At 48.0% G+C, this 20997-nt stretch overlaps 1 long non-coding RNA gene across 5 annotated transcripts in view; it reads right to left on the bottom strand.

Moving 5' to 3' along the window:
- Window positions 1-3263: 3263 nt before the first annotated feature.
- Window positions 3264-20997, bottom strand: part of LOC118571707 — a 65024-nt gene continuing 47290 nt past the window's right edge. For 3 of the 5 annotated variants that reach the window (XR_004943384.1, XR_004943387.1, XR_004943386.1), the window contains 5 exons: window positions 16514-16607; window positions 13690-13822; window positions 12172-12322; window positions 8971-9081; window positions 3264-4023 (listed from right to left, as the gene is read on the bottom strand). This is a non-coding gene — a long non-coding RNA (uncharacterized LOC118571707). The remainder of the gene's footprint in view (window positions 4024-8970; window positions 9082-12171; window positions 12323-13689; window positions 13823-16513; window positions 16608-20997) is intronic. The other 2 variants (XR_004943388.1, XR_004943385.1) reach the window with 2 other exon arrangements.

The following is a 20997-nucleotide window of genomic DNA, read 5'->3' as shown; positions in this document are numbered from 1 at the left end:
ACCTGCCCTGTGGCCAGGCATGCACCCAACACACAGCAGCTACTGGGTATATGATGAGGAACACTGCAGACCACAGAGGCACCACATTGGGAAATTCAAGTCGAGAATCCAATAGTCATCACACCCTTCTATTAGAAACCCTGTGTGTGCCAGAGGGGCAATTGGAAACCCAGAAAAGAGACGTCTGGGGTTCATTTCAAGATTCATGAGTTGGAAGGTTGCTGCAGAGACCGGTCAGGAGACAGACATGCTCATTCCCTGCAGGGCTTCCTACAGGAAATGCACAAGCCACAAGCTGTGTGTACTGGGGCCCAGCAAGACATCAGAGGTTGAGGCTCTGTGCCAGCCTGGCTCCATCTCTAAAGGCGTCTGCATGCAGTCCTTTTTAATTGGGCCTGTGAGTGGCTATTTATCAACATTGGCAATGGGCTGAGCCCTGCTCTTGACTCAAGGAAATGGAGCAGAGAAAAGCACCATTCCTCCATCCTTCCATGAGGTCTGTGAGCACAAGGCTGTCTGATAAATCGGGATGGCTCCAGGCAAGGTGCGCTCTGTGTGAAAACGCTTGGCAGGAAGCCATGCTGAGGACAAGAGCTCCCCCACCATTCCCCAGAGGGTGCGAACCCAGTATTCTTCAAGTCTGTGTCCCTAATACTCTTAACAAGACTTCTTGAAGAAGGTTAAATTTTAAAACATCAGCAAGCTTTGTCAAAGAGGCCAGATTTTCAGAACATGACTGGTTGTCAACTCTGTAACATATGAAATGCAATGCCAAAGGAAGTCAACTCTTTGCTAAAACAGCCACTACCATTACAGGGGAACTTGGCAGTACCACTGGCCATTAGTCATCCCTTTATGTAAGTCTTGTCTATGGGTCTGTACAGTGACTTGGGGAGCCTCTGCTTTGTCCTGTTTTGTAGATAATGGACCCATACCACCTTAGGCAGACCTGTCATTTCCTCAAGGTCACACAATTGGTAAAAAGGAAAAGCTGAAAGAGACTTAGCTCTCTTAAGAGCCTCCAGTTCTGCTAGGTTCTGTTGTATTCTGGTGAGAACGTGCTTGACTCCTTTCTCTCTCTCTCTTTCCATCCCTCCCCCTTTCCCTCCTGTCTCAGAACACAGAACACAGCCATTCACTGCCAGGTTAAGGTTTGTGAAGCATCCTCCGTGGTCGTAAGGAACATAGGGGTACAAGGTAAGCAGCAATGAACTAGCATCTACTGGTGCACTTGGAGCATAATGCTGAGAGGTCTGTCTTCTCATTCACCACTGAGTCTCCTGCAGGTGGGAAGGCCCATACTCGGGGATAGCATGCACTGCCAGTGGGGCATTCACTGGTCATGGCTACAGAACACATGCTGTGTCTTCTGTGTCCTAGGGAACCAGTGGAAATTCCCTGAGAACACCAGGAAAGCCTAGCTATGTGACTACTGAAATCACCCACCAGCAGTACATGGTGACCACAGGACTCCAAGGCTCCTCAGCCATCAAGATGGCCACCCTGGCATCAGTCAAAGCAAGAGCAATGGCAGTATAGTGGCCAGGAGACCCAGGGCCAGTAGGTCACAGTGTACTCCTTGACCTTCTTCTGTCCTACCTCATATTAGATAAGAAGGACTCTGGAGAGTGTGACCCACCTCAGGCAACAGAGCCTGGTAGGTATGACCAAGAAGTCACTCCTTTCTCATCTGCCCTACAGCATCCATTAAAAATCCAGTGTTCCATTTTCATTTTTATCATTTATTTATTTATTTATTTATTGAGACAGGGTTTCTCTGTGTAGGCTTGGGTTTCCTGGAATTATCTCCATACAGTGCTATCCTCGAACTGACAGAGATTTGCCAGCCTCTGCCCCCTGAAGTGCTAGTATTAAAGGTGTGTGCCACCACAACTCAGCTCTTCATGATCGATAGACAGATAGACAGACAGACAGGCACATAGATGAAGGAAGTAAGGAAGGGAGGAAGGAAGAAGAGGAGGAGGAGGGGAGGGGCAGAGGGGGGCAGGAGAAGGGAGGAGAAAGAGGGGCAGGGGGAGGAGGAGGAGGAAGAGGAGGAGGAGGAAGGAGGATAAATAAATCAAAGATTCTTGAAAAGAATCCAGTGTTCCATTGTGTTGCTCTCTTTCCGCTTTTAAAAAGCGTTTACGCATTGGAAGAGGGTCTCACTCAGTGGCACAGGCTGGTCTTGAACTTGTAGCGTTCCTCCCATCTCAGCTTCCCAGAAGGAAGGATTGCAGGCACACCACCATGCGTAGCTACCAGTGTTTATTTTAAAACAGAATGAATTGTAAGCATGTGACTGTTACCTTCATAGTTGCCAAGGAAGGGTGTGCTACTCATCTGGTCTACATTCTCTCTTCACACTTGGAGACAAAGCCCCAAGATTCCCTCTGTAGTCATGGACACCACTTAAAATTTCTGATATGTCCCACCCAAACCAGAACTTCAGAGGAGGAGAGAGGGAGGACCACCCAAGGCCATTCTCCCTCTACCCAGGGAATGGTTCTTGCTTATCATCCCATCCTAAGTTTGGCCATGATTTTCCACAATGTGAGTTGAGCAAACATATCTAGGTGTCCTCTGGATTGAATTTGATGAAGTCTTTCCCTTCATGAAAAGGACATTCAGACATCAGAACTGCCAGAGGTCCAAGTGATCACTCTGTCCTTGTTGGTAAGTCGCTGGTATCTGGTCCCCTTTGAGAGACCAAGAACCAACAGGGTGGACACAAAGTACTGACCCATGTGGTGACATCTGACTTCCTGAAAGAAAGTGTAACCACAAACACCTGTTGGGAACAGACCATATGACAACTGAAATAAATATTAAGTTCTTATGTTTTAATACATAGGGAATAAGAGAAGTGCCTCGAAGCAGGAACAAGGCTGCGGCCCTTTGAGAGCCATGCCAGGTCCTGCCTATCAAACCAACCAGACCTGTCATCTCCAGACTTGGTTCACAAAGGGAAACTGTAAACAGATACACATACACTTAGCAGCCACCTCACCATTACTCACTGCTGGGCGATGGTTGCTCTGAATCCACCTCAACAGACCCCTCCACTCATAGCCCTGCATTCTACCCACCCAGTCTAAAGCCTCTGGGCCTCAGTGCATGGGACTGGCTACCGGGGAATCAAACTTTCTCTTGTGTATCCCCCCAGGAAGGTCTCTTGTTATCCTGCAGTGTCCAGAACCCCATGGTGAGTGAGTGATCCCTTGGGAGCCAACCTACATACAGAAACAGCACAGCCACAGACTTGGGAAAGCAGCCACAGTGGAAGCAGAAAAAAGAGAAAAACATGTACTGCAGGGGTTCTGCAGGAGAGGGGTTGGGACAGGAGCATGGCATTCAGTTCAGAGCAAAACCATCTCCTGGGGGAATCAATGTGCAGAGTGTGGTAGCATCTGTTGGCAGTGGAGCCTCCTACATAACCATGATCCACATGCCAGTGCTGAGTACACAGAATATATGATGTTAGACTGTTTATTTCTAATAACAACATGCTTAAATCAGCTCATTCCAGTTTGTCTGGAGCATGCATCTGTCCAGAGAGTCAGGCTGAGGGTTCCAGTCCCATGTACATCTCCTTTCTTCTAGAGGCCTCTCCATGGTGGGCTTCAGAGTGAGCAGAACAATGCTCCAGGAGAGAGTGGTTTCCAGTCCTTTTGGGGACATTTGTCCATCATTTCTCTCCTTCTTGTTCACTCCTTGAGGTCACAGTGTGCTATGGACAAGGTTCTCCATGCCCCTTTGGCCAGAGTCAACATGGCTCCTCACTGGTGCTTTTCCCCTGACTGATCTTGATTGTGAGACTGTCTTGGTACTGTGGTTCTTCTAACTGGGCTTCAGGCTCCTGTCCAGCAAATGACAGTGGCATTTCCAGGTCCTGAAAACCAAGTATGTCTCCAGAATTTGGTATGTTCTGTACAGGGACCACCCTGGCTAGGAAGCACCAGACATCCAGGACTTGTGTGGCTTTGGAGCCCATCAGCAGGAGGATGTTGAACAAGAGGTCTCCTTGTTTTCAGTAATGAAAAAAAAAAAAGAAAGAAAGAAAACCAGTTTCAGAATCCCAGGGACTGATTGTTACTTGTCCACTTTCTTGGACTTTAAGCCAGAAATCTGCTGACCTCTGCAGGTGAGTGTCAGGGATTCTACACAAAAAAGAACAGGGTTGGGAGCTGGAGAGAGTTCATAGAAGTTAACAGTGCTTACTGCTCTTCCAAAGGACCCATATTTGGTTCCCAGCACCCACACAATGTCTAACAACCATCTGTAACTCTAGTCCCCAAGGATCTGATATCTCTTCTGGTCACTGTATGCATGTGGTGCACATATGCTCATACACACACACACACACACACACACACACACACACACACACACACACACACACACAAATACCCATGAAAATAGATTGATAGATAGATGATAGATTGATAGACAAATAGATGATAGATAGATAGATGATTGATAGATAGATAGACAGACAGACAGACAGTCAGATGATAGATATGATTAATAAAAGAACTGGCTCCACAGAGAAGCATCACCTACCAGTGGGATTGTGGGGGACTGTGGGGTAGTGGCAGTCCCCTAGCAACCAGGTGGTAGGATAGAGATGCTCTTCCATATCCAGCTATAGAGATCTGGGAGGGGATAGCCCAGTCCCAGGATTAAGAGAGAACAACCCAGCAAATGTCTAGAGGACACTGGCCTTTTCTCCATCCCTGGCTCATGAGCTGCCCTCATGTGCTGCCCCACCACCACCTCCTGGAGTATCAAAGCCACAGCACTGTGTCCGTGTCAGCACTAGAATAAAAAGAATACACGTGGATGTCTGTCTTCTCTGGTCTTCAGGGAAGCTGCCTCATGCACCCCCAGAACAAAATCAAGCTAAACAGTGCTGCAAATGCATGTCGGGAACAGCCCTGACAGAGGGGAAGGAGTTCCTGCACCTGACTTCAAACATAATGACTCCCTAGAGCCCAGCTTCCACAGAGGAGGATTTGACTCCACACCTGAGCTTATTAGGGTGCCCTGGGCAAAGAAGGTCAGACTTAGCACTCTGTCTCAGAAATCAGCCCTGGAAAGCCTCCCAGCACTGAGGGGAGCTCTGTCTCAAGTGGGAGTGCACCTCTACATACTCTAGTTCACATCCCTGGACAAGTCAGAAGCCTCCACTGAGGGTGCACACCGGGCTATGGTAGGTGTGGCATAAGAGGCCAGCATGCTCAGGGACTCAGAGAAACTCCACAAAAACCAAGTGCCCTTCTCTACTGCTGACCAGCAGTTTACTTGTCACCCCAAGCATCAGAAATGTGAAACTGCATTGCACACTGATTGGACTCCACATAATAGCTGATTTTGGATGAAAACAATCTCACTTTTTAAAGAAGAAATACTATTCATTTGGATAATGAGCATTATATCAGAATTCTTGGTAAATATTTAGATTGAGTACCTGGGGAAGAAAGAGGCCAAATTAGTTATAATTAATCATGTATAACTCATTACTTAGTAACGTGCATCTCACTAGAGAACCACTGGGTGAAGGACCCTGCAAGACCCCAGACTCCAAGCCAAGCTCACTTGAAGGAGGCAACATCCCCTCTCGTTCTGACAATGACAAATACAGGTTCAGTGGGGGCACTCTCTCAGGAGCCCCCCTCAGAGGGGCCAGTTATAGTCAGGGCTGGGCTACAATTCATTCTGCGCCTCTGCATGGCTCATGGCTCAGAGAGCATCAAAGGGTCAGGATTGTAGTCGCCCAAAAGTCTCCTGCAGTCCTCAAGTCCTTGGGAAGGCCACTCAAATGCAGGACCTAAGAACCTCTTCCTCTGCGGGAGGAAGCACCAGTTGGCATCATGGTGGGGCACTGCCATCCTTCAGAGAGAAGGGTCTAAATTACTATGTGCATGAGTGATGGCTCTGAAAGCAAATGCAGCCAGTGATAAATGGGAAGGACACTGCGCAGCCACCCACATGCACAGAAAAAGAACAGGAACCTGCAGACAGTGAGCACTGAGGAGAAAGAAACACAGTCCCATCTCCATCGGGGGGACTCGGGCCAGGGGTTCCTACACAGGGCAGCTGCTGCCTCAGGAGATGATGGGAGGAAAGAAAAGCTTTCTTCTGGGGGCTGCAGCCCTGGACCTGGAGGAGTCCCACATACTTTGCTTCCACACCTCCTTGGCTGGTTCCTTACGCCTTTCTCTACCTCTCAATCCTCTCCAACTCTGTGGCACACCTCCCCACAGCCTCCCTCAGGTTATCTCCAGGCTTCAGCATCTTAAAACACATGAGCCTCTGGGGACATTTCACATTTAAACCACAGGAAGGGCTGGGGGACCCCATGGGGAGTGAAGTACCTGCTATATAAATGTGAAGACTGCAAGTTCAGATTCCCAAAAACCCATGTAAATGTCAGGAGGGCTGGCTCACCTAGAATGTCACTGTTTGGACACCAGAGACAGGGGAGCCCCACCGTGAGCCAAGAAGCTGAGACTAGCCTAATCGGCCAGTTCAACTGAGCGATGTTAAGATGGAGTGACAGAGAAAGGTACCTGAGGTCAGCATGTAGTCTCTACATGCATGCATATACATGTGCACACACACACACACACACACACACACACACACACACACACACACACACACACATGCACACACACAAACATGGATATGGACATACAGATGTACCACATGTATGTGCACCAAAAAAGTTAAAAACACACAACACCCAAAACATCCACCTCACAGAAACATCCAGAACAACGTTTGACCAAAAATATCAGCAGAATGACTCTGCCGGCTGATGTAGAGTTGCACACAACTCCCCATCTCAGAGTGACACCATCCTCTGATCCTGCTTGTTCATCAACAGTCAATGTGTGGTCCATGTCTGGTGTGGTCCTCCACTGACAGGTTCCTCATGGGTTACATCTTGGTCATCCACTGGCACAGAACTCCAGGGTCATGGGGCTGCACAGTCTCACGGACTCACTTTCTCCAGCCAAATCTACCTCCTGAAAGATCCACAATCTTCTGAAAGAGCACTACCAGCCAGATTGGGGATGCAAGTCATGGGGGGCATTTAATTGAGAGTCTAGAGCTTGATCATATTCCCTGACCACTCTCTGATTCCTGTTCCTCCAAGGTATGAAGAGGTGAGAACTCCCTTGTCTCTGCCTCTGCCAAAAGCACACCAGGTGTCACCGTGTCTCCCTCACTATGGTGAACTGCACCCCTCCTGACCAAGTCACTCCTTGTCAGATATCCCAGCAACCAGAAGAGTTACTGGTGTAGACGAGTTTAACATTAACTCGGTGAACAGAGAGCAAAGGAGGTGACACACCCCAAGGCGGTGGCCTCCTCCAGATAGTCCCTTTCTGCTCTTAGTAACACAATACCACAGACCAGGTAGCTCCATAAAGAAAAGAAGTTTGACTCGTGGTTATGGGGGTGAAAGGTCAAGGGTCACATCTGGCAATGGCTTCTTGCTGGCAAACTCTCAAGGTGATGAGGATGGTGAGAAATGAAGAACTTATGCATACCTTCTTGTGTCTTTCCTTTATCCTATAAAACCACCAGGACTCAATCTTGGGCTTCAACCTGATGACCTGGTCCTAGTCGTTCCTAAAGCTGTCATGTAGATACCACAATGGAAGGGATTTCCCACTTTCTATACCTCGTACTAGAGAGTAAACAGCAATGAAAATCTCATATGCAAATCATGGCACAGTTGAAGGCCTGCATAGAACAGAGTCATAGGTCCATGGAACAAGAGGGATTCACAGCAGATGACCTGACCCAGCCTGCAGCCTTGGCTCTTCTCGGAGCACTGTGGACTTGCCCATCTGCATACCTGCACAAACCAGTTCCTAGAATAAGTCACTTTCCAGATACGAAGCTTTTCAACCCAATCAAGCTTTGTCGGGTTGAAAATGCCATAAACTGAAAATGCGTGGCATACACCTGACTCTCTGACCTTGTATCTTAGCCTCTCCCGCCCTAATCAAAACATTTACCTCAGCCTACACTTGAGGAAAATCACAAACTGATGGTGTTATAAGAGGTTGGCAGTTCACGTTGTGTGAAGAGAAGGAAAGGAAGAGCCAAGCAGCTGTGGAGGTATACTTTCACACCATCTCAAGTCCATAAGCTCATCAAGTTGAACCTTCCAAACCAAGGATAAACTGCATGTCTAGGTACACATCCTACCCATTCTATTTCTCTGGAGTACCCCCTGAGAAACGCCCCATGATTCTCCAAGTAGCAACAGTTCAGCGACCACAACATGAGTTTGTAGAAGAATGAGAAACAGCTTCCATGCTCTGTATGTCTTGGTGCCCACCATCTTCCTGACCATTGCCTCACATGTCTGGCCTCTCAGCCTCTTTCTTTGTGCTCCAACCTGTCCTTGATTCTAGTTCAACCCCAGGGCAGAAATGATATATAAGTACATAAGGCTTCCCTCCTCACCTTTGGTGCAGAGCCAGCCAAGTTCTGGTTTGGGGACACAAAAGACTGTAGAGCAGTGGTTCTCAGCCTTCCTATGTGACCCTTCCATACAGTACCTCATGTTGTGGTGACCCCCAACTATAAAATTTTATGTAGCTACTTCATAACTGTAATTTTGCTACTGTTATGAATTGTCATGTCAATATCTGATATGCAGAATACCTGATATGTTTCCCCCTGTGAAAGAGTCCTTCATCCCCAAAGGGGTCACACCCCACAGGTTGCGAACTGCTGAGCTAGACAAAACCCAACATGGGAAGGATCAGAAAAGAGCACCCCAGGCAAGAAGGTTACAGTGTCCTGCTGGGGCCTCAAAACTGCTCTCATGGATAGTGGAGGAGATATCTGCTACAACCATGCGGCTCATGGAGCATCAGCAGGCTCTCCTACAACCTTGTCTCCATCTCATCCCACAACTGGGAATGTCTTCAGTCTCCTTACCTTAAGATCTTAGTGGATCCATTAACACAGACACATGCTGGCATGGAGTATCCAGGCAGTGTGGTGGGCACATGTTGGTGTGTCAGCTTGCAATGTCCCTGAGAAAGGAGACTCCAAAGGATGTGACAGTTAGTTCTGTGCCCACAGACATTTAAAGCCTGGTGCATTTGGACTCACAAAAGCAAGCATGGAGCAACACTGGTGAGAGAACAGGGAGGGTAGCACCTAGGTACATCATGTGATGCTTGTCTTGGACATCTGCTGTTTCTCCTCCTTTCTGGCCCATCTTACCCCACAGAGCTGATGGAGAGAGCTGGCACTCCATGCCACTCTAGAGAGGGTGCCTGGAGAGCTGTGAATACCTGCCACCAAGTGAGAGAACAGGGAGGTGCAAACATCTAGGAACAGATTTGGCACAACAGTGATGAAGCTCCTAACTGTTCCAGCTGTCCCCAGTGCCAATGCCTGCAGTCCCAGTAGGTGTCATCCAGAGGGACGGGGCAAAGACACAGTCGGGACTCAGAGACCCACAGAAGACTGTATTGCCTTGTTCTCAGCTTCCTCCTAATTTTCTATGGGAAGGCCCAGGTCATCTCTCTCCTTGGAAACCATCAACTCTGATTCTTAGGCAATGTCTGTTCCTAGGCCACACAGCTCCAGAAGTTTGAAGCCACACTATGGGTAAACCACAATCATGATGGGAGAGGATGGTATGGACAGATACAAAATGTGAACATTACCTAGACTCTGGGCAAGAAGAAGCCACCCACCCTTCTCAGGAAATGTCCAGGGAGCCACATGCTCAGCCACACTCACCCTGCTGAGACCTTATTTTCACAATGTACAGAGCGAGGTCACCCTGAATTCTCTACACAGTGACCCAATTTACCTTCCTAACTCAGTCCAGGCATCTGGAACTACCTTTATTTACAGTGACGACACTTGACAGAGACCACACCTGACCAAGTAAAAAGTTAACAACAGAAGTCTCTGTCCAGACACATAGGTTTGAATTCTGGGCCCAGAATTTAATATGGGACATAGGAAGAGAGACACTGCCATTCTCTATCCATTTTGGCAGGAGCCAGGACACAAGGACAGCTACATTTATGCACTGATTAGCCTAAATATTCACAGAATCAACTCTATTCCTGTCTCATCAAAATAACCATTGTGTTAAGAGGGTTTTTTTAATCTTACTGTTTGGCACTTGGAAAAGTTACCATGTCAGTGTGGTGTGCACATGTGTGTTAAGACTTGCTCAGCACATTAATTCTAATTCTAAAATGAGCTCTGAAAATAAAAATTCAAAGGCATTCTATCAACTTGTAATTTTTCTTAAAGCAACTACTGAGGTCCACAGGGAAGTGTGGCTTGTCCCCAGCAGCAGTACACCCTGCAAGGCTACCCCAAGTAACAGGGATGTCACCAACAGAAGGGATTGGCTCTGGATGGCACCAATAAAAACAACAGTCATAATCCTGATGACACCAAAGTAAATGGATTGAAAGAAGAAAAGTTCTCTGACAGAAAAATGCCCATGATCCTCACTGCCCACAGCACAGCTCCACCAGTCTCTCTGGTCCACTCCGCAGAGGGCAGTTTGGAAAACACACAACCCAAAGGCATCTGCCGAGGGCTGGCTCTCTCTCTACCTCTACTGCTCACTAAGAATGTAACTGTGAAAGAGTCACATGACCCGCACCCTGCCCCTGGTCCCTACTAACACCTGAGGTTCAGAAAGCCCCAAGAGACTAGTGCACACTGGTGACTTAACAGGAGAGGTTAGCCAGCATAGAGCCCGGCACATAGTAAAGACTGATGATTGCCCCCTTGCCAAATGTGGACAAGTATATTAGAAACAAGGTCAGTGAACATTTTGCTTTATAACCCCAAGAAGACCTTCTAATATCTGTGGAAAGAAAGAGGACCCAGAGTTTTATAATGGTCAGAGCATCCTCTAGAGGTAGATACATATGAAAGAGAAGTGGAGTGAGGGAGAGAGAGAAAGAGAGAGAGAGAGAGAGAGAGAGAGAGAGAGAGAGAGCGCAGAGTCACTCGGAGGATGGACAGTCTTGTGGGGGAGGGAGGGGTATGGGGTGGCTTGGATAACAGAGGTATTACCTGGCGACAACTTTGCCACTAACCAAGTGATAACCACAGATTGTCAGTCAGGGTCCACTGAACACATTTTCTCAAAGGACTGTGAAAGGATTGGGTAAATTTACATATGGACACTATTTAGATTCCATCTTAAGTTCTCAGTATTAGTCATATGTGTAGATCCAGGGCCAGCAAAGTAAGACCCCTGCCTATGTGTGCAAATAAAATCTTAGGTGAACCATTTAGCTTGTGGCCTTACACCCAAGGAATGCATGTGTAATATGTTTTCACACTGCTGTGGAACACCAGATCCCCAAAGCATTGTCTGTAGGCTCTCCTAAGTATAGCAGATGCTATCACACTTTCCACTTCTATCCACAGGTGACTTAGGATGCTAATACCCAGCCCTGAGTTAGTGCAGAGAGATCACTGCCCAGGCCGAGGACTGGTAAGGAGACTGTTGGTCTATTTCCTGTTGCTGTGGTAAGGGAGAGGGGTTGGATTTGACTTAGAACTCCAGATAGATAGAGTCCACTATATTGGGGAAGACATGGCCACACACAAGGGGAGGCATGGAGGCAGAAGCATGAAGCTGGTTGATCACATTGCATCTACAGGCAGAAAACAGAGAAATGCATGCTAGCTTCCTACATGCTTATACAGCCAGGAGCCCCACATCAATGAACAGCGGGTGTCCTCCCGCTGGTTGGGTCTTCCTACATCCATGAACACAATGCAGACAGTCGTGCACACACATGTCCACGAGCCGATCTTATAGAGACAGCCTCTCATGGAGACCTGCTTTCTGAGTGATTCTAGGTTGTGTCAATTTGATACCACTGTGGCTGAGCCAAGACCAACTGTGAGATAATACCGCTTAGTGTATCAGGCACATCTGCACCATGACCTGAGTAACAAGAACACTATAGTGAGACAAGGCCTCTCAGTGTGTCAGACACTTGTCCCCATGGGTGACCTGAGTAACAGGAACACCAGCTCTCGAAACCCTCCCATCTTTCGGGCTTTGGAAGGAGTAACTGAAGCTCCAGTCCTTAGGCTTTCCTAATTAGTAAGCTTAATTATCACATTAACACTTACCACTGGGATTTTTTTTTCACTTTCAGTCATCTTTTGTGCTGCTATTCCAATTAATTGTGTTGGGAGACCATGAGCCTGAGCTTCAAAGAAAGATGTGTGATTTTTGAAGTATGGCATTTGATCACAGGATTGCCTCAGACAGTTTCAGCATCTGCAAGGGGGAGTTGGAATATTATGCAGTCCTTTATGCATATAAAAATTGGCAATAGAGACATATCATAAGTAAATGTGTGAGTGCATACATACACACACACACACACACACACACACACACACACATACATGTGTGTTGTGTCAGGGTGTTTTTATCTGACACCTGGGATAACTATCAGAAGAAATTTCCCTGTTTCTGCTCATCCATTTGTCCCCATACACACCATCAACACATTCTAAAATGTAACCTCCTTTCACTATTTCTCTTTCCCCAAAAGCTTAAGGTTGAGATTTCCCTGATGCCCTCTAATGGAGCCTGATAGCCATGTTGACAATATGAATACAATGTTGCAGCCTGGTAGCCATGTTGACCATATGAATACAATGTTGCAGCCTGGTAGCCATGTTGACAATATGAATACAATATTGCAGCCTGGTAGCCATGTTGGCAATATGAACACAATGTTGCAGCCAGGTAGCCATGCTGACAATATAAATACAATGTTGCAGCCTGGTAGCCATGTTGACCATATGAATACAATGTTGCAGCCTGGTAGCCATGTTGACAATATGAATACAATGTTGCAGCCATGGGTCACAGCAGTTTTCTCAGTCCTCCTTGGGCATGGTTGGCCACTGTTACTTTTCCTGTGTCTGTGATAAAAGACCATGATGTGAGCAACTTAAGGAAGGGTTTGTGTTGGTTTACATTCAAGGGAGCAGTCCTTCCTGGTAGGGAAGTCATGGTAAGGAGACCTCAGGGCAAAAATATCATATTTCATACAGAGAGACCATACACCAAGGTACACCAAGGCAAAGAGAGGTGAATGCTGGTGCTTAGCTTCTCCTGTCATATGCAGCCCAAGACCCCAAACCTAGAAATGGTGTTAACTACATTCCAAGTGTTCCTACTTCATGAGTTGTAATCAAAATCCTCTCTTGCAGCAAAGCCTGAAGGCTAACCCACTCCAAACAGTTCCAAGTGGGTGTGCCTGGGAACTTCTCCCCTATGTGATACTGGTCAAGTTAACATCCAGTGTTAACCATCACAGAGGCCTTTCCACTGGAGAACCTTCCAGCTCTGTTCACCCCATGAAAGGGACCAAGCATTGCAGGGTCGTCTGTAAGTCACCATCATGGGCCAATGGGGCTAAATGACTGGTTCCCACAGGTTCATTGTGGGCCTGACTGGGCAGGGGCACAACCTCCCACATGAGGAGGAGACCAGGTGGGATGAAGTCTGAGTCTGGGAGCTGAGCAACTCAACATCTTATTTCCCAAATTACACTCCACAGCAAGGATGGGTGTCAGTAATTGCCTCTGGGCAGCAGGGAGCAAAGAGGCCTGGAGGAGAGGAATGCTTACCCCACATGTAGGAAATGAGCAAAATCCAGACCCATGGGAGAAATCTCAGATCCAAATCCAAAAGCCAGCTTCACACTAAGGCCACGTCCAGAATGTCCAACTCCTTTTCCACCATGTCTGCCTCAGAACCTGGCTTAATGGAGGACAACTATGTGTTACTGTAATCACACACAGGCCCCTCGCTGTGTAAACTGAAGTGACATTCCACTCACCACACAGCTGAGAACTCTCCAAATAATCAAAATGAGGGGAGGAAGGTCAAGAAACAGGAGGGAGGGACAGTCCATCTGAAGACCAGTGACAATAGGCTGTCAAGATTTGATCTTCTTAAACCTATCAGCACATTTTCATATAGCTCAGTCGAATTTTCTGTTCCTTTGTGAGCTGAAGTTCCCAGACTACCTACGGGGGGTGGGTGGTCACATCATCTCTAGATGTGACACTGGATCTAGGGGTGACATTGGCTGTAGGATGACACCACCTCTGAGGATGTCAAAGGCTCTGGGAAGACATCAGACATCACTTCTAGGTTGACACTGGCTCTGGGGACTATCACCTCTCAGGTCATCTCCTCCCAAAGAGATACAGACTCTGAGACATGAAGATAATGACTCAGCCAAACAGGGAAAATCCTAAGAAAGGAAAGAGACAAAGGGGGGGGGAGGGTGAGAGGAAGCAAGGGTACTTCAAGGATGCAGAGGAGTCTGAGCACTGGGAGATGAGGACCAAGTGGGGAGGCGCCAGATGGATGTGGTGGGGAGGGGACACAGTGCTGAAGAGCTCACACTGGCCTAAGGCCAGCAGTGAGGAAGGCTCTGATGCTGAGAAAAGACGGGATGTCACCTGTGCTCCTAGAGGCAGAAAAGTGAATGTGGGGACAGCAGCAGCCAGGCAGGCTGGTCCAGACTGGATTAAGTCCAGACATAGAGATCATGGTACAGGGAGGGAGTAGCTGGATCATAAAGGCTTTGGGCAGCAGAGCAAAAGGGTTTTGCTAACAGGCTGGGTTAGGGGTCAAGGGTGAAGGAACCTGAGGGACCAGCACATCTCTGGTTTCTCTTCAAGGAACTGGGACTTGGTGCCACATTGGCTAGATGTGCTGGGCAGTGCAACTTCAGACTATGACTATGTATCTGTGCATGTCACAGCATGTGCTACCCTGCAAGTCTGATAGCTTATTAATCACTCTGAATCCTATCTCCCTATGGGTAAATTTACAAGCTCTGCTGTGGGAGCAAGGTTGAGTTGGCAAATAGAAAAGTGACAAACAGTTCCCACCAGGCCACAGATGCCTGAGAAAAGTTGTCAACTTTGGGTTCCAGCATACCCTGCAGCTTATAGAATGGCTAGCCCACCCCTGGCTGCAGCATGCCACCCACTGCCAGAGTCATGGCAGCTTGATGGGAGACCAGCAGAGGTGCCTGAGAGTTAAATACACCCAGGCACATTCAGCAAAGGCACCAAATGGGCCTGCCTACTCCTGTTTTCTTGAGGGGTTCGAGTCTCCCCAGAGAGCCCTTGCAAAAAGAAGAGAGGGGGTCATGTGACACTGTAGCCTAAAGATGTCTCCAGGGACAGAGTCTCACACACCAAAATGTCACAATACAAGTCCTGTGTCAGTGAAAAGCTCAGAAAAAAATAAACAAAACAAACATATATAAATTAGTCCACAGAAGTCTGTGAGAGCTAGGCGAGAAGCCCCTGACTCCACTCTGTCACCAATTATTCTCTGCCAGGCTCCTGCATGTCCCTGAGGCTTCAGCACACATGCAGAGCACTCATACAACAAAGATGATGGGCCTCAGCCAGGCTTGGCTCACAGGTGCCCAGCCGGTCTGGCAGAACCCAGGGGCTGGAGGAGGGTTGACCCCAGAGGCACAGAATAAAAAATCAGCTAGAATGAGTGGGCAGCATCCTGTGAAGGCTGGAGGAACCACAGCAGTGTGGGGTGGGAACAGCTACCGACATGCTTGCTTCCTGAGGGACCTGTTAGTTCAGGGGAGCTGCTCCTCAGGAATCTCCAGGGAAACCCTGTAGGAGGATAGTTCTCCCACAAGAGGCAGGTTCTACCTGCCCTGAGGTCCCAGACAACAGCTGCCAGGGATCAGATTTCACCCCACCCAGGAACCCCCAACCCAGGGGACATAAGTGTCATCTCTCCTGCCTGAGTTCCGAAGGCAGGTTCCTGCAACTTTGTGTGAAATCCAGATACTTTTGTTCTGATTTGAGCTCTTTGTGTGTGAATGTATGTACACATGCATGTGTGTGTGTGCATGTATGAGGTGCATGTATACATAAATGTGCATATCTGTGTGTACATGTATGTGAGTACACATGTACACTGTGCTTGTGTATATGGGTGCATATATAAGTGTGTGTGGGTACACATGTATGTGTGTGTCCAAGTATGTGGATGCACATGTACATGTGGGTGGGTGCATGTATATGTGTGTGTGGCAGGCAAAGGAAGAGTTTGTACATGTTGGAGGTACATGTATATGTGGGGAGTTACATATATGTGTTGGAGGTAAAGGGAAAACCTTAAATGTCTTTCTTGAGGTGCCATCCAACCTTGCTGAGTAGGTTAACATGTCTGGTTAGTGAGCATGGTCCCTACCTCCACCTCTCCAGGTCTAGGATTACACATGTATACCACGTGTATATGCAGTGGACACAGAATACATCACGCAGGCCAAGGCTGTAGTCACACACATGGCTGTGGGCATGGTTCTCAGCAATTCTGAGAGTTGTGTTCTCTGTCCAGTGACAGGAGCTTATGGCCCACCACTTGATGCCTGGACCCAGGAGGGATAGAGATTCTCACCTCAGATTCTCTGATGGGTGGTGAAACCCTGATGCTGTGGAAATCTGGGGCCAGGAATCTTCCTCTTTCTCCAGCTGCATGCATAGCAACATGCCTGCAGGGACAGACAGATGGGGAGACAGAACAGCTTGGAGACCATCTGTCCAGGAGTATCCCTGTTCACTCCACTCCCCAGCTCTGGCCTGTCTATGCTCACTGCCACCAGGGACTCTGTCCATGTTCAAGTCAACTCAAGCTATCTTTTCTCAAGGCTTTTCCCAGCCGGGAAAGAGCCGGAGCCTGAGCAACATGCTTAGCAACATGCTTAGCGACATGCTTAGCTATAGACTGAGAACCACCATGTATGTATTCAGCACTGAGCTCCATGTACACCAGGCCAGTGAACTCCATGATCCCATGCCCTTCTGTTCCCATCAGCACTCTCTACAGCCAAGGAAGTCGAGTCTCCATGCAATGGAGACTGCCAGGGTCGAAATCCAGGTTCAAATCTAGACCAGGCTGTGCTCCCAACTGCCAATGACATCAAGTTCATGGGCAGCAGGAGGACCAGAGACAAAGCTCAATCCTAAACAATTTCCTTCTCCTCAGAAGTAAAGCAGGTTGCATGCCACCTGCCTCAAGCGCTCTGTGACTCTCCATATTAACTACAGGGCCATTCAACATTCATGTAATGAGAGCTTGTATTAGCCAGGGTTCTCTACAGGAACAGAACTCATTGAGTGAAACACACCACAAACACACACACACACACACACACACACACACACACACACACACACGCACGCACGCACACACACACACGCACACATGGGATTTGCTAGAATAGCTCAGAGGCTGTGGTCCAGCTAGTCCAGCAATGGCTGTCTACCCATGGAAAGCTGAAGAATCTGGTAGTTGTCCAGACCAGGAGGCTGAATGCCTCCGCTGGTCTTTAATATGTTCTGGAATCCAGAAGACATGGGCTCTAAAGCCAGGGCAGGAATGGACTTGCCAGCAGAGCAAGGCCAATCAGGCAAGTAGCCAACTCCCCCTTCTTCCTCTACACAGGCTGCCAGCAGAAAGTGTGGCCTGGATTAAAGGCACTCTCCCTGTCTACAAGATTTGGATTAAAAGTGGATCGTCGCACTTCAAGTAATTTAAGAAAAAGCCCTCCCTCATGGGCAAGCACAGCCTCTTTGGTTATTGTTAATTTAGGGTGTGATCAAGTGGACAACCAAGAATAGCCATCACAGAGCTAATGACCCAGCATTCAACATCAGGGTGCAGGATCCACCCACTCCCACTCCGGAGCAAGTTCACAAACACTTTCTGTAAAGCTGTCAAGAGCCTGGAGACAGTCTGAGGCTGAAGGGGTCTTTTCAGGATCCACCCACCTCAAGCCCACAGTAGAGGGATCCATCTGAGTGGCCCCCATCATGTTCAGCTTAGGCCTTGCCACTCTGCCCTGGGTAAGATGGCCCTGCCAGCTCCACCAACACCTGGAGGGGCCCCTGAAGGTGCTTTCCCCATCTGCTGACTAAGGTCCTGCAGCCTGCCTTTTGTACCCCTGCCCACACCTTCCATCTGCCAAACCAGGCCATCATCAGCTAGGACGAGGCTTCCCGTTCCCACGGTGACATTCCTAGAAAGCCGCAGAAGTGATCGCTCCGGCAGGTTCCTCCATCATGTCAATATTTTCAATAAACAACCCTTTGCTTGAGTGCTCTCGGGGAATTTGATTAGCATAATTCTCTTCCTTTCCTCAAAATTCGATGTTGACAAGGCTATTCTGGTGAGAGCAGAATACAGGCGACTGGGGCAGATTGAACCCATGCTCCTGTCGACTTGTAATCATCCTGCTGTAGGGCTGCAGAGGCTGAAACACTGGCCCTTACTTCATCACTTCTCTGGGGCATTTTGTTGAGAAATGCTGATATTTCTCAGGTGGGGAAGGAGCCTATGAGCTCCAGGGAGCCTGCAAGCTGAACCAGTGTCTACAATGGAGGCAGATTACCTACTTTTCAAACATCAGTTCCTGTTTCACCTCTTCTGAGAAGCGCCCCCCCCCAGCTCTGCTTTCTACTTTCTGCCAGTGAAGTTGAACCCTTCTCCAGACTCTATTAAAATTCTTATCTCTGTTACTATGCTCATAATATTGATCTTAGTTAGGGTTTCTATTACCGTGACCAAACACCATGACCAAAAAGCAAGTTGGGGAGAAAAGGGTTTCTTTGGCTTACACTTCCACATTGTAGCCCATCACTGAAGGAAGTCAGGACAGGAACTCACACAGGGCAGGAACCTGGAGGCAGGAGCTGATGCAGAGGCCATGGAGGAGTTCCCCATGGCTTGCTCAGCCTGCTTTCTTATAGAACCCAGGACCACCAGCCCAGGGATGAAACCACCCACAATGGGCTTGGACCTCCCCTATCAATCACTAATTAAGAAAATGCTCTATAGGCTTGCCTGCAGCCTGATCTTATGGAGACATTTTCTCAACTGAGGCTCCTTCTTCTCTGATGATTCTAGCATGTGTCAAGGTGACACACCAAACCAGCCAGTACAATATTGTACTGGTATAAATGGAAAGGCTGGGGAGACAGCTCTGTCAGTGAAGTGACTGCCTTGTGTCGTGGTTTGAGTATGAAACCCTGTCCCCATAGGTTCATGCATTTGAACACTTGGTTCCAGTGATGCTGTTTGGGGAACTCATGGAACCTTTAGGAGATGGAGCCTTGCCGGAGGAAGTATGTCACTGGAGGTGGGATTTGAGGTTTTATTGACCGGTTTCACATCCTATATCCTTTCTCTGCTTCCTGTGGGCAGATGAGATGTGATCGGCCTGCTTCCTGACTGAATGTCAGCCTCCTCCTGCTGCTGACATGCCGCCCCCACCATGGTGGATTGTAGCCTTCCTGGAACTGGAAGCCAAAATCAGCCCTTTTCTCCTTAACTTGCTGTGCTGGTTTGAATGGCTTATTTGACTACTTGGTCCCAAGTTGGTGGAACTGTTTAGGAGGTGTGGCCCTTATTGGAAGAGGCATCTCACTGCAGTCAGGCTTTGAGGTTTCTGAAGCCCATACCATTCCCGGTGTCCTCTCTCTGCCTTCTGCTTGTGGACCAGGATGTGAGCTCTCAGCAAGGCCTGCTATCATTGGCCCTTCAGTCTACCATGATGGACTCTAACTATCTGAAACTGTGAGTTCTGGTAAATCCTTTCTTTTGTACGTTGCTTTGATCATGGTGTTTTATCACAACCACAGAAAAGCCACTAAGACACCAGGCAAGCACCAGGATCTGAGGCCAATCTCCAGAACCCACATAACAAAGAGCTGGGTGTGATGGTCCACATTGGTCATCTCAGCACATGGAAATGTGGTCAGGAGGGACCCTGGGGCTCACTGGCTCAAGCCAGCCTTGCCTACTGAAAATGTTCCAGGCTAGAGAGAGACCTTGTAAGAAAAACCAGTGCATCAAGTCTAAACAGTAACACCCTAGGTTGTTCTCTGGCCTCCACACATGTGTCCACAAACAAGAACATACATACTCACAAATGTGCCAGCACACACACAAACGTGCACACATACACACATACACACTGCATAAATGTGCTAATCTATCCGCTTCAAATACTCATTGACTCTGAAAAGTATGGTGATGCAGGCCTATAATCCCAATACTCTAGAGACAGAGGAGGATCGAGGGTTTTGGATCAGCATAAGCTACAGAGCTCCAGGCCAGCCAGGATGACACTTGGAAACCATGTTTTAAAACAAAGAAATGTTACTGGAATAAAGAATGCCCACAAGGTACTGAAGAAAACTACAATAATCTGCATTGCTACAAAGAACCACTAAACCCACATCTGCAGTTCTCAAACTGTACCCCCAGGGCCCGCTGGGAGATGTGGATGCTGCAGCTGTCTGAGGACAGCTGCCATCACTCATTCCAGGATGTCACACACGTTCTTGTTACCTTTGATTTTAAGAGTCTGTTAAATGTGATACCTAAGAAGTCTGGCTATTTCATCTATGATAAGGAGATTAACCTTGGCAGAATGCTCTTGTCTGCTATATCCAAATATGAAGTAAGAGCCACTTTGACCCACGTTTGAGCTTTGCCAAATAAGCAAAGCCTGGGTTCCTAAATGGATTTGTGCTTTTCCATAAGGTAGAAAAGTGATTACCCACCATACAGGGCCTGGCTTGCCCTGCGCATTAGCAGAGTAGCTGATCTGCCTTCTCACCGGCTGTCAGGGAAGTTCCTTTGATAGGAAGTTCTAGTGCAGCTAGAAGGCCAAGTCTGGGAGAGGAGAGGTAACTAGTCTCTGGACAGGTCAGCTGCAGAGATAGCCACACCCACCAGGCTGGTGTTAGCTTCTGGCTACACTTGGACCATCTTGGTAACCATGAGAAGCAAAGATTCTAGTTACTTCTGTGAGGAGTCATAGCTCAGCCAGGGGAACACTGAGTGAGGGGACTCAGACTTGTCCCATGAACTAAGGA

Source organism: Onychomys torridus, chromosome 21, assembly GCF_903995425.1.
Source record: "Onychomys torridus chromosome 21, mOncTor1.1, whole genome shotgun sequence".
NCBI lineage: Eukaryota > Metazoa > Chordata > Mammalia > Rodentia > Cricetidae > Onychomys > Onychomys torridus.
This window is presented reverse-complemented; position numbering and strand designations above follow the sequence as displayed.